Genomic DNA, 12,035 nt, shown 5'->3' with positions numbered 1-12,035 from the left:
GATTTTAACAAGACCTTTGAGAAACCCCAGTTATTTCTGCTCTCTGGTGTGAAGAAGAAAATCTGGCAGGGGGGTTGTTTACCAAATATATTTTTTTGGAGGGTGGAAGTCAGGGCAATTGGGGTTAAGTGACTTGCCCAAGATCACAAAGCTAGTAAGTGCGTGAAGTGTCTGAGGCCAAATTTCAACTCAGGTCCTCCTGACTCCAGGGCCAGTATTCTACTCACTGCACCACCTAGATGCCCCCCAAATATATTTTAAAAGTAGAGTTTTCTTTATTTTGTGGAAAGGGAGAAAAAGTTGAGGAAAAGAGAGAAAAAATGAGGTGTGGAAGAGTTAGACATGGGGAAAGTAGCAGAAATGACCAGAACATATCAGAGAATCCGATGAAATAAAGGTGAGTATTTTGGCACCAACTTCGTTGATACCGTTTCCCTTTTGCCTTTTGGAGAAGGATAAAGAAGTGGATGGCTGAAGTTTGAAAGAGTCTTCAATTTTTCTGTCTATACCTGTGTAAACAATGATAGCAGCCTCTGTTTCATTGAAGCCCAGAGCCGGAGTGTTGCCATATTGCTGTAGGCTGACTGAATCCCAAACACCAACATATGCTCCTGTTTCAGAGCCCCATATGGAACACAAACAGCTGACTGCGCTTCTATTTTTGACAATCTGTTCCTCAGTTGTAGCCACAGTGGCTGCCCAATCCTTTGAAAGAGGCTCTTCCTTGTTTGAGGAAAGTGGCGGTTCTGTATTGATTATGGACATAGGCATTTTATACACAAGGGATTAGCACTTTAAATAGATACCAGAAGGGCTCACCTTCACAGTACCTGAAGTCTCCAATTGCCTACAATAACGGCTTCCAGGAAAAGGTCATGAATTTTCTTAATTCTCATTTTCTTAATTCCAACAATTGAATTAATAACGCCTTTAGATCAGTGGTCTTATTGCCTAAACTCCTCAGAAGAGTTTTCTTCTTTATCTTTTGCAAACTACATTTTCTCTTTTGACTATTAACAAGCATATCATGTTTAGTTTAATGCCAAAAACCTAGTAGAAATAATTATGATCATAAGAGGCAATTTGGTATTTCATTTTAAAAAAATTTACATTTTTTGTAACAATGGCTTGGATTTCTGCCAATGATTAACTTCTCATTTTGTTCAGATCAGAAGGCTGGCCATCATGAATATTTTGGCCATGACAACCCATAAAACCATGTGCTAAGGAACAGAGGTTACAGTGTATGTGGTTAGAGAGAACATACAAACCAGTGAAATTACAGAATTTCTGAAGCATTGTTTCAGCTTGACAGGTATATGACATACTATGGTATCTCAGTGTAATAGAGAATATTATTGTGTTGTAAGAAATGAACACATAAACAGTTTCACAGATACCTGGGAAGACTCATGGACAAATATAGATTGAAGTGAATAGAATCTAGACAATGATTTACATTATAATATCAATATTATAAAAAACAAACAATTCAGAAAGACTTAAAAAACTCTGATCAATGAAATAATCAACCATAATTCCAGAGGACTGATGATGAAGAACATTGTCTACCTCAGAAAGAAAATGAAGAATAAGAAACACATTTATGGACTTGGCCAATGTGGGAATTTCTTTTTTCTGACTAGGTTTCTGTAACAAAAGTCTTCTTCTTCTTCTTCTTCTTCTTCTTCTTCTTCTTCTTCTTCTTCTTCTTCTTCTTCTTCTTCATCTTCCTCCTTTTCCCTTCCTTCCTTTCCTTCTTCCTTCCTTCCTTCGTCCCTCCATCCCTCCCTCCCTTCCTTCCTTCCTTCCCTTCTTTCTTTTTTTTAAATTTATTTTTTCCTCTTTCTAATTATTGATTTCCACAAGATTTTGAGTTACAAATTTTCTCCCCATTTCTACCCTCCACCCCACTCCAAGATGGCATATATTCTGATTGCCCCGTTCCCCAGTCAGCCCTCCCTTCTGTCACACCATTCCCCCTCTATCCCCTTTCCCCTTACTTTCTTGTAGGGCAAGATAGATTTCTATGCCCCATTCCCTATATATCTTGTTTCCTAGTTGCATGCAAAAACTTTTTTTTGAACATCTGATTTTAAAACTTTGAGTTCCAAATTCTCTCTCCTCTTCCCTCCCCACCCACCCTCCATAAGAATGCAAGCGATTCAACATATGCCACATGCGTATCTTTATGTAAAACTCTTCCACAATACTCATGTTGTGAAAGACTAACTATAATTTGCTCCTTCCTATCCTATCCCCCTTTATTCAATTTTCTCCCTTGACCTTGACCCTTTTCAAAAGTGTTTGCTTTTGATTACCTCCTCCCCCATCTGCCCTCCCTACTATCATCCCCACTTTTTTAATCCCCTTCCCCCTTCTTTTCTGTGGGGTAAAATACCCAATTGAATGTATGTGTTATTCCCTCCTCAAGTCAAATCTGATAAGAGCAAGTTTCACTCATTTCCCCTCACCTGCCCCCTCTTCCTTTCCAACAGAACTGCTTTTTCTTGCCACTTTTATGCGAGATAATGTACCCCATTCTATCTCTCCCTTTCTCCCTCTCTCACTATATTCCTCTCTCCTCTCTTAATTTTTTTTTATTTTTCTTAGATATGATCCCTTCATATTCTACTCACCCTGTGCCCTCTATCTATATATATACACACACATACACATATGTGTGTGTGTGTGTGTGTGTGTGTGTCTATGCATGTATGTATATTCCCTTTAACTACCCTAATACTGAGAAAGGTCTCATGAATTACACACATCATCTTTCCGTATAGGAATGTAAACAAAACAGTTCAACTTTAGTAAGTCCCTTATGATTTCTCTTTCTTGTTTACCTTTTCGTGCTTCCCTTGCTTCTTGTGTTTGAAAGTCAAATTTTCTATTCAGCTCTGAGAAAGCTTGAAAGTCCTCTATTTTATTGAAAATCCATATTTTGCCTTGGAGCATTATACTCAGTTTTGCTGGGTAGGTGATTCTTGGTTTTAATCCTAGTTCCTTTGACCTCTGGAATAGCATATTCCAAGTCCTTTGATCCCTTAATGTAGACACTGCTAGATCTCGTGTTATCCTGATTGTGTTTCCCTGATACTCAAATTCTTTCTTTCTGCTGCTTGTATTATTTTCTCCTTGACCTGGGAACTCTGGAATTTGGCAACAATATTTCTAGGAGTTTTCCTTTTGGGATTTTTTCAAGAGGCAATCAATGGATTCTTTCAATTTCTATTTTACCCACTGGCTCCAGAAAATCAGGGCAGTTTTCCGTGATAATTTCTTGAAAGATGATGTATGTCTAGGCTCTTTTTTGGATCATGGTTTTCAGGTAGTCCAATAATTTTTAAATTATCTCTCCTGGATCCATTCTCCAGGTCAGTGGTTTTTCCAATGAGATATTTCACATTGTCTTCCACTTTTTCATTCCTTTGGTTCTGTTTTATAATATCTTTATTTCTCGTAAAGTTGCTAGCTTCTACTTGCTCCAATCTAATTTTAAGGTGGTATTTTCTTCAGTAGTCTTTTGGTCCTCCTTCCCCATTTGGCTAATTCTTCCTTTCAAGACATTCTTCTCCTCATTGGCTTTTGCCATTTGAGTTAATCTATTTCTTAAGGTGTTATTTTCTTCAGTATTTTTGGGTCTCCTTTAGTAAGTTGTTGACTTGTTTGTCATGGTTTTCTCACATCTCTCTCATTTCTCTTCCCAATTTTTCTTTTACATCTCTTACTTGCTTTTCCAAATCCTTTTTGAGCTCTTTCATGGCCTGAGACCAATTCATGTTTTTCTTGGAGGCTTTTGATGTACGCTCTTTGACTTTGTTGACTTCTTCTGACTGTATGTTTTGATCTTCTTTGTCACCGAAAAAAGATTCTAGAGTCTGAGTCTGAGTCTGTGTCCTTTTTCACTGGGTGGCCACGTTCCCAGTCAACTTCTTGATCTTTGAACTTTTCGTCAGGGTGTGACAGCTTGTAGAGTAGAGAGTGCTTGTCACAAGCTTTAGGGTCTGTGCTGCTATTTTCAGAGCTACTTGTACTCCACTTCCACCACAAGCTCTGCCACTGCAATGCTCCTCCTCCCCCAAGAACTGCCAACCAGGACCGTGATCCAGATCCAAGCAGGGCAAAGCAAGCCCTGCTCTCCTGCTCTGGTCTGCCACTTGATTCCTCCCAAGGTGTGAGCCAAGGACTCTGTAAGCAGTCACAGGAGCTTCCTGCTGCTGCTGTCACCACCACTGCACCACCTCTGGCACAAACAGGGCTGGGGTCAGACCACTTTATAACCAGATCTAGCAGTTTTCCCACTAACCTGCTCCATAGTCTTTGGCATTTGTGGGTTGAGTAATCTGGCAACTGCCACAGCTCAATGATTCATGGCCTTAAGGCCTGCTCCAGGCCGACTCTGGGTCTGTCCTGGCATGGCCCAGGCTGGGCTGTGTGCTGCTCCCAGCACTGTGCGATAGACCCTTCCCAGTGACTATCCAGGTAGTCCTGTGCTGGAGACCTGCTTCCCTCTGCTATTTCGTGGGTTTTACAGCTCTAGGATTTGTTCAGAGCCATTTTAGAGGTGTTTGGAGGGATTTGGGGGAGAATTTAAGCAAGTCCCTGCTTTCTAGCTGCCATCTGGGCTCTGCCCCCCTCCTTCCTTCCTTCCTTCCTTCCTTCCTTCCTTCCTTCCTTCCTTCCTTCCTTCCTTTATTCCTTCCTTCCTTTCTTCCTCCCTTCCTTTCTTCCTTCCTTCCTTTCCTCCTTCCTTTCTTCCTTCCTTCCTTTTTTCCTTCTTCCTTCCTTCCCTTTCTTTTCTTCCTTCCTTTCTTTCTTTCTTTCTTTCTTTCTGTCTGTCTGTCTGTCTTTCAGTTGTTTTTTTTTCATTTTTTCCAGAAGGTAGAGGGAGATTGAAGAGAAAAATAAATGCTTGATAATTGGAAAAATACTTTCAAAAATTTACAATGCATTTTCCTTGTCGGTAGAGAGTACAATGATCATAATTTTATAGACTAGGAAATGAGGCTCCAAGAAGTTAAAGGATTTATCCTATGCCCCAGAAATAGTAAGTAGCAAAGGTAAGACTTGAAGTCAAGTGTTCTGCCTACAAGTTCAATACTTCTTAGAAAATACTGCTTCATCTATGTCAGTAGATCATAGAACTAAATGGAGAAATAAAGTTCACTTAGTCCAATCATCTCATTTTCCATATGAAGGAACTGAGGACTAGAGGGGTAAGGTCATTTACCCAAGGTCAGACAGGTGGTGAGTAGAAGAACCTGGATTTGAACTTCTCTTTGTAACACTGAGTTCAATGCTCTTTCTACTACACAATCCTGCCTCTAGGTCAATTTATTATACTCTAAGAAAAAGAAACAAAAGGCAAAAACCACTTGAGTAATTTTAGCAGGGCTATGTCTAAAAATCAGGTCTTCTAATTGTGACTCCTGCACATTTTCACTATTACATGCTACTTCCAGGTCACTTCATTCTTCCCTGAAGCAAATTTTTTAACAGATAGTTTTGAGATTTGGGACCAAGCACGTAATTCATAGAGATCTTCTCTTTTGGATTCCCTAGTTAGCAACCCCAGGTCTAGATATGCTGTGTGTAAGAAGGGGAAGGGAAGGAAAGGGAATAAGCATTGATATAAAATGTTTTGGTTACTATGATAAGTGTTTTACAAAAATTATCTCATTTGATCCTCAAAACAATCCTGCCAGGTAGATGCTATTATCTTGTTTTGCAGTTGAGAAGACACAAACAGAAATTAACTCACTTGCCCAGGGTCAGATGGTTAGTAATTGTATGAAAGCAGATTTGAACTCATGTCTTCCTGACTCCAATTCTTGCGCTGTGCCACGTAGCTGCCTCTACTCTAATCCACTACAATCCACTCTATCATGAGCCCCCACACATGTGTTTTACTTTTGTCAATTAGTCATAAGATAAATAGTTATCAAAAAGGGCATTTAAAAATAGAAATACCCAATAACAAAAATTTTCCTTCTCTTAACTTGGAGATCATCCTCCCACAAACACGTACACTCTCCTAAGGAAGAACAGACCTTTAAAAAGATTATGTGTGAAGCATCCACGTATGGGAAACCCATAACCTGGGACATTGGTGTAAGGAGATATACATTCAGGGAACATATGTTAACACGGCACATGCTTGGAGGGGCATCTCATACCTTTGACATTGTTAAACTGATGATACTGTCATAAAACATTGGATTAATCTCTGGCAGATCTGCTCTCCAAGACTTGCTCTTCCCTGTCTCCCTTCAGATACTGTATTTCTGCATTTCTTAACCAGGTTTTGTACTACACTGATTCTCAACAGTCCTTGTGACTCAGCTGCTGAGCATATCTGCTACTCCCAATAGACATCACATCTTCTCTCCAGCTCATCTGTTAACTAGATATTCCAGCCACCTCCACCACCATTTATTGGGGGGAGGGCAGGGAAGGGAGGGGATATGTGTGTGAATAAATATCTCCTCATCAGAGAAGGACCCACAACTTTTCTGGGCTATGCTGTTGGGCTGGTTTTTCCCTACCTCTATGCCTCCATTATAGTCCTCAGCCAAAGTGTTATTTTCACCGACCCCTGCAAATGCCTACCTTTTCTATTAGAGTTGTAGTGATTAGTCAGACATTTCTCTGAAAGAGAAACCTATCCTCTATCAGCATTTTTAACTTCAGCCCTCCATGTCAGTTATGAAGATATTTTCAGCTTTCTGAGTCAGTTATCTCAGCCACAGTCGGTAAAGCTCTCTGTAGCCTTCCCTGTCACCACCTTCGTCTCTCTCTCTCTCTCTCTCTCTCTCTCTCTCTCTCTCTCTCTCTCTCTCTCTCTGCCTCTCTCTCTCTCTCATATATAGTATTTTATTTTTCCAATTACATGTAAAGATGTTTTTTGACATTCTTTTTTATGATTTTGAGTTTCAATTTTCCCCCCTCCCTCACCAAGACAGCAAGCAATCTGATATAGGTTATACATGTGCAATCATGTAAATATATTTCCATATTATTCATATTGTGGAAGAAGAAACAGAAGAAAAGAGAAAAGCCACAATAAAAACCAAACAAAAATGTGAAAATTGTATGCCTTAATCTGCTTTCAGACTTAGAGGTCTATTACAACAGGATGCCTACCCACCCAGGGCTGCGCAAGAATACGGGGTGGTTCAGCAATTGTAGGATGCCTATCGGCCCTGGGCTGCACCAAAGCACATGGTGGGTCTCAGAGCTGGGGTCTGCCAGTTCCCCTGGCTATGCTAAGGCATGTAGAGGATCCCTGTGTTGATATTTGTTTGCTCCACCACCCTGGGGCTCAGGATCTCCTGCTAGTTTGCAGAGTTGGGTCTTTCTGCTGGTTTTCTGGGAGGCTTCCTATCCTGGAATGTGCTCCTCTTTTACTTGAGTTATATGGACCTTTTTTGCCAATCCTCTGAGTTTCCTGGGCTAAAAGATTGCTCCACTCTGTCTTTTTTTCTGGCTCCACTATTCCAGGATTTGTTCTGGGGTGCTATTTTATGGTTTTTCCAGAGGTGAATATGGAAGAGAGACAACAATTTTCTGCTTACTTTACCATCTTGGCTCCTGAAAGAACCAGAATTCTATTAAAGGCTTGATTTAATGTTGTTTCTGAGGGAAACTGGGGATAGCTCAGGCAACTTACTGGCTTGTCTCCACCATCTTGGCTCCACCCTGTCATTTCTCTTAGCCAGGAGCTACCAAGCTGATCCTCTACACCAAGATGCACCAGAAGTTATAGAGGACAAGGATGAAATCAGCTACACTTTGAACATTTTTCTAAAATTTTTCTGTTAACCATATTATCCTTTAACTTTCTCCCATTTCAACTGTTATATAACTTAGAGATGCATTTCCTAGCTTTCATCAAACCATATGGCCGAAATCAATCTCTTAAGGTCTGTGTTTCTACAACTCAAAGGAAGTGAGAGACACTAGGGTACTTTAAATGTCTTAATCTCCTCCCACAAGCTCCATTAGTCTATGCAAGTAGTAAGGGTTATACTATCTACAGCCTGAAGTAATGCTGACCTTGATTCCACTTCTTCCAAGCAACCTGTAACAGTTTGATTTCTCTCTCTGACTTCTTTACAGAAAGTTGGAGAAAAGGTTTAGCTCAAAGTCATGGTAATGGTCCTGATAACAAGCTTGAGTTTTAAAAGTGTTATGGTAAGAAACATAGGGCAGAGCCAAGATGGTGAACAAAAGACAGGGACTGTCAGATGAGGTCTTCCAGATTCCCATCCAAACAACTTGAAATAATGCCTCAAAAAATTTTGGAATGACAGGATCCACAAAAGGAAAAAGTGAAAGAATTTTCTAGCCCAAGACAAGTTGGAAGGTCAGCAGGGGAGGCTGTTGTAGTGGGGTGAAAGTGGAGCACACTGCAGCATAGGCTGAGCAAGTACAGGCTATGCCAGAGGAAACCAGCAGCAGGCCATGGGGTGACTGAAGCAGTGGCAAGTAATAGCTGCTTCTAGAGCTCTCAGGAGATAGATGGTAAAAGGGTCAGAAGATTACAAGGATCCCTTTGCTGTCACTGGGTACCAGACTCTATTGTATTTACTATACTCAGATCTGGGTTGCAGTCCTCGGTTTTAGTCTCAGGGTGAAGAGTACACAAGAGCTTGCTGCTTCAGAGCAAAGGGACTCTAGTCAGAGTTTCAGGGTGGAAAAGAAAAACTTGTGGTTGTTCACAGTCCAGAGAACAGGTCAGGACAATAGTAAATATACCTCTTTTTAGATTGTGCCACCTTGGAAGAATTGAAAACTTACAGACCCCAAGACCTAGCTCTGGAAACAGAAGCACAAAAAACCTGAAGCTCAGAATGGTGCTCAAGCCACCATGGGAGCAGAGCCCAAAAGAAATATGCTGGAAAAATGAGCAAACCACCACCACAACAAAGATTCTGACCATAGAAAATTACTATGGTGACTGGGAAAATGAAAGCACAAACTCAGAAGAAGAGAACAAAATCAAAACTGGTATATACAAAGACTCAAAGAAAGATCTGAATTGGTTTCAGGTCCTGGAAGAGCTCCAAAAGGATAGGAAAAATCAAATATGAGAGGTAGAGGAAAAATTGAGAAAAGAAATGACAGTGATGCAAGAAAATAATTGGTAAGAAGAGTCAATAACTTGCTAAAAGAGGCACAAAAATACTGAAGAAAATAACACCTTAAAAAACAGAATAGGCGAAAAAGGTAAAAGAGACACAAAAATCCAATGAAGCAAGAATGTCTTAAAAAGCAGAATTGCCCAAATGGAAAAATATGGACAAAAATTCACTGAAGAAAAAATCCTTTAAAAAGTAGAATTTGACAAATGGAAAAGGAGGTATAAAAACTCAGTGAAGAAAGTAATTCTTCAAAAATTGGAATTTGGCAAATGAAAGCCCATGACTCCATGACACATCAAAAAGCAATAAAACAATTGATTGGAGAAATGCAAATTAAAATAATTCTGAGGTACTACCTCATACCTATTAGATTAGTTAATAAGACAGAAAAGGTAAATGACAAATGTTGGAGGGGATGTGAGGAAAAATGAGACATTAATGCACTGCTGGTGGAGTTGTGAACTGGTTCAACCATTCTGTAGAGCAATTTGGAACTATGTTGAAATGGTTATAAAACCATGCATGCCTTTTGACCTAGAAGTACCACTCGACCCGTGTGCCAAAAGACATAAAAACAAAAAAGAAAAGGACCTATATGTACAAAAATATTTATAGCAGCTCTTTTCTCGGGGCAAAGAATTAGAAATTTAGTTCATGCCCATCAATTGGCAAATGGCCTGAACAAGTTGTGGTACATGATTATGATGGAATACTATTGTACTATAAGAAATGATGAGCAGGATGCCCTCAGAAAAACCTGGAAAGACTTGCATGGGTTGATGAAAAGTGAAATGTACTGTGTACAAAGTAACAACTATATTGTAAGATGATCAGCTGTGAATGACTTTCCTATTCTCAGCAATACAATGATCCAAGAAGAAGAAGCTATGGACACCACACTTGCCAAAGGGAAGACTGCTGCCATGAAAGCTTCCAGAAAGAAACCTGGGAAGGCCAAGGAATCAAAGGAGGAAAAGGAAGGTGATGAAGATGAGGATGAGGAGGAGGAAGAAGAGGAGGAAGTGCCCATGAAAGAAGCACCTAGAAAGAGGAAGAAGGAAGTGGGCCAAAAGAAGGCCCCCAAAGTCAAGAAACAGAAACTGGACACTGAAGCATCTACATATTTCAGTCTCTTTGCTGGTAACCTGAACTTCAACAAAACTGTTTCTGAGATCAAAACCAGCATCATGGACTTCTTTGCTCAAAAGGACCTTGTAGATATCTGCATTGGTGCCACCAGGAAGTTTGGCTATGTGGAATTTGAATATGCTGAAGACATGGAAAGGGCTCTGGAAGTCATTGGCTCTGAAATTAAAATGGAAAAGGCAAAAGAATTCAAGAAAGACCAAAATGCAGACACTCTTCCTCAGGAATCTGCCGTATAGACTCAAGAGAAGCTCAAGAAAGTATTTGAAGATGCTATCGAGGTCAGACTGGTCTGTACAAAGGATCAGATCCCTAAAGGAATTGCCATTGAATTTAAGACCAAAGCAGATGTGCACAAGGCCTTGGAAGAGAAGCAGGGCACTGAAATTGATGGCTGAGCACTCAATCTGGACTACACAGAGGAGAAGAGTCAGGGACAAGAGAAAAACTCCAAAAGGAAGAATAATTCCTGGGGTGGTAGCAATAACAAGCAGACTCCAAAACCTTGGTGCCAAACAACCTCACCTATAGCACCACTGAGGAGAGCCTGCAGGAAGTGTTTGAGAAGGCCATGTCCATCAGCTTGCCCCTGAACAACCAAGGCTGACCCAAAGGGTACGCATTCATTGAATTTGCCTCTGTGGAAGATGCAAAAGAAGCTTTGAATTCTTGTAACAACATGGAGATTGAAGGCAGGGCCATCTGACTGGAGCTGAAGGGACAGAAGGCTGCTGATGCAGCCCCAAGGAACTAGGCCTACAAAACCTTGTTTGTCAAAGGCTTTTCTGAAGACATGATGGAAAAAAACATTAAAGAATTTGTTTCAAGGCTCTGTGGGTGCCAGGTTAGTCACAGACAGGGAGATGGGGCCTTTGAAAGGGTTTTATTTTGTGGACTTCAACTCAGAGGAAGATGCCAAAGCTGCAAAAGAGGCCATGGAGGGTGGGGAGATTGAGGGAAACAAAGTAACCCTGGACTAGGCCAAGCCTAGTGGCTTTGGAGACTGAGGGGGCAGCCACAACAGCGGTGGCAGTGACTGGGGAGGCTTTGAGGCTGAGAAAGCAGCAGAGGAGGCCAAGGGAGATTTGGAAGCAGAGGCCAGGGCAGTTCCTGAGGTGGTCAAGGAGGAGGAGGTGATAACAAGCCACAAGAAAAAAAGAGGCAGTTGGAATAGCTTCCCCCTTCTCTTTTCCCCTATGATGTGAATGTACTCTGGGGCTTTTATTCGGTAGTCTTATCACTGACAGAACCTTCTAAGAACATTCCAAGACAGATGGGCAGCCTTCAGGTGTCTTGGACAAATCCGAATGACATTTCAAGGGAGAGAGGCCAGCAGTTTTTACTAGACAGATGTTCCATATAAATTTTTTGTGGAGACAGGTGGTAGCTGTGGGAGGTCACCTTTTTGTCTATGAGCTGTCTTGAGCGTAAAAGGTTATACCCCATGTACAAAACCATTTTTTTCCTACAAATACCTGTAGTGTTTTTTTGTTTCATTTTTATCCGCCTTTATGGCTGTAAAGAAGAAAGGCAAACATTTTCCCCGTGGTTCCTGCGTTAGCAGCCTGTCTTAGGACACATTAAAAGGGCCTAAGCTGGTGCCAGACTGTTTAAAAAAAGCAATTAAATAAAATCAAAAGAATAAAAAATAGAAGAAAATGTTATATATCTCATTGGGAAAAAGTGCTTTGGAAAATGGATCCAGGAGAGATTATTTAAGAATTATTGTACTATCTGGAA

At 40.7% G+C, this 12,035-nt stretch overlaps 1 pseudogene; it reads left to right on the top strand.

Annotated features, from left to right (window-relative positions):
• The first annotated feature begins 10,015 nt into the window (after positions 1 to 10,015).
• Positions 10,016 to 11,302, top strand: LOC118836769 (annotated as a pseudogene).
• Positions 11,303 to 12,035: the final 733 nt, after the last annotated feature.

Source organism: Trichosurus vulpecula, chromosome 2 (genome assembly GCF_011100635.1).
Source record: "Trichosurus vulpecula isolate mTriVul1 chromosome 2, mTriVul1.pri, whole genome shotgun sequence".
Lineage (NCBI taxonomy): Eukaryota > Metazoa > Chordata > Mammalia > Diprotodontia > Phalangeridae > Trichosurus > Trichosurus vulpecula.
Note: the sequence above shows the minus strand (reverse complement) of the source record. Positions and strands in the feature narration are given on the sequence as shown.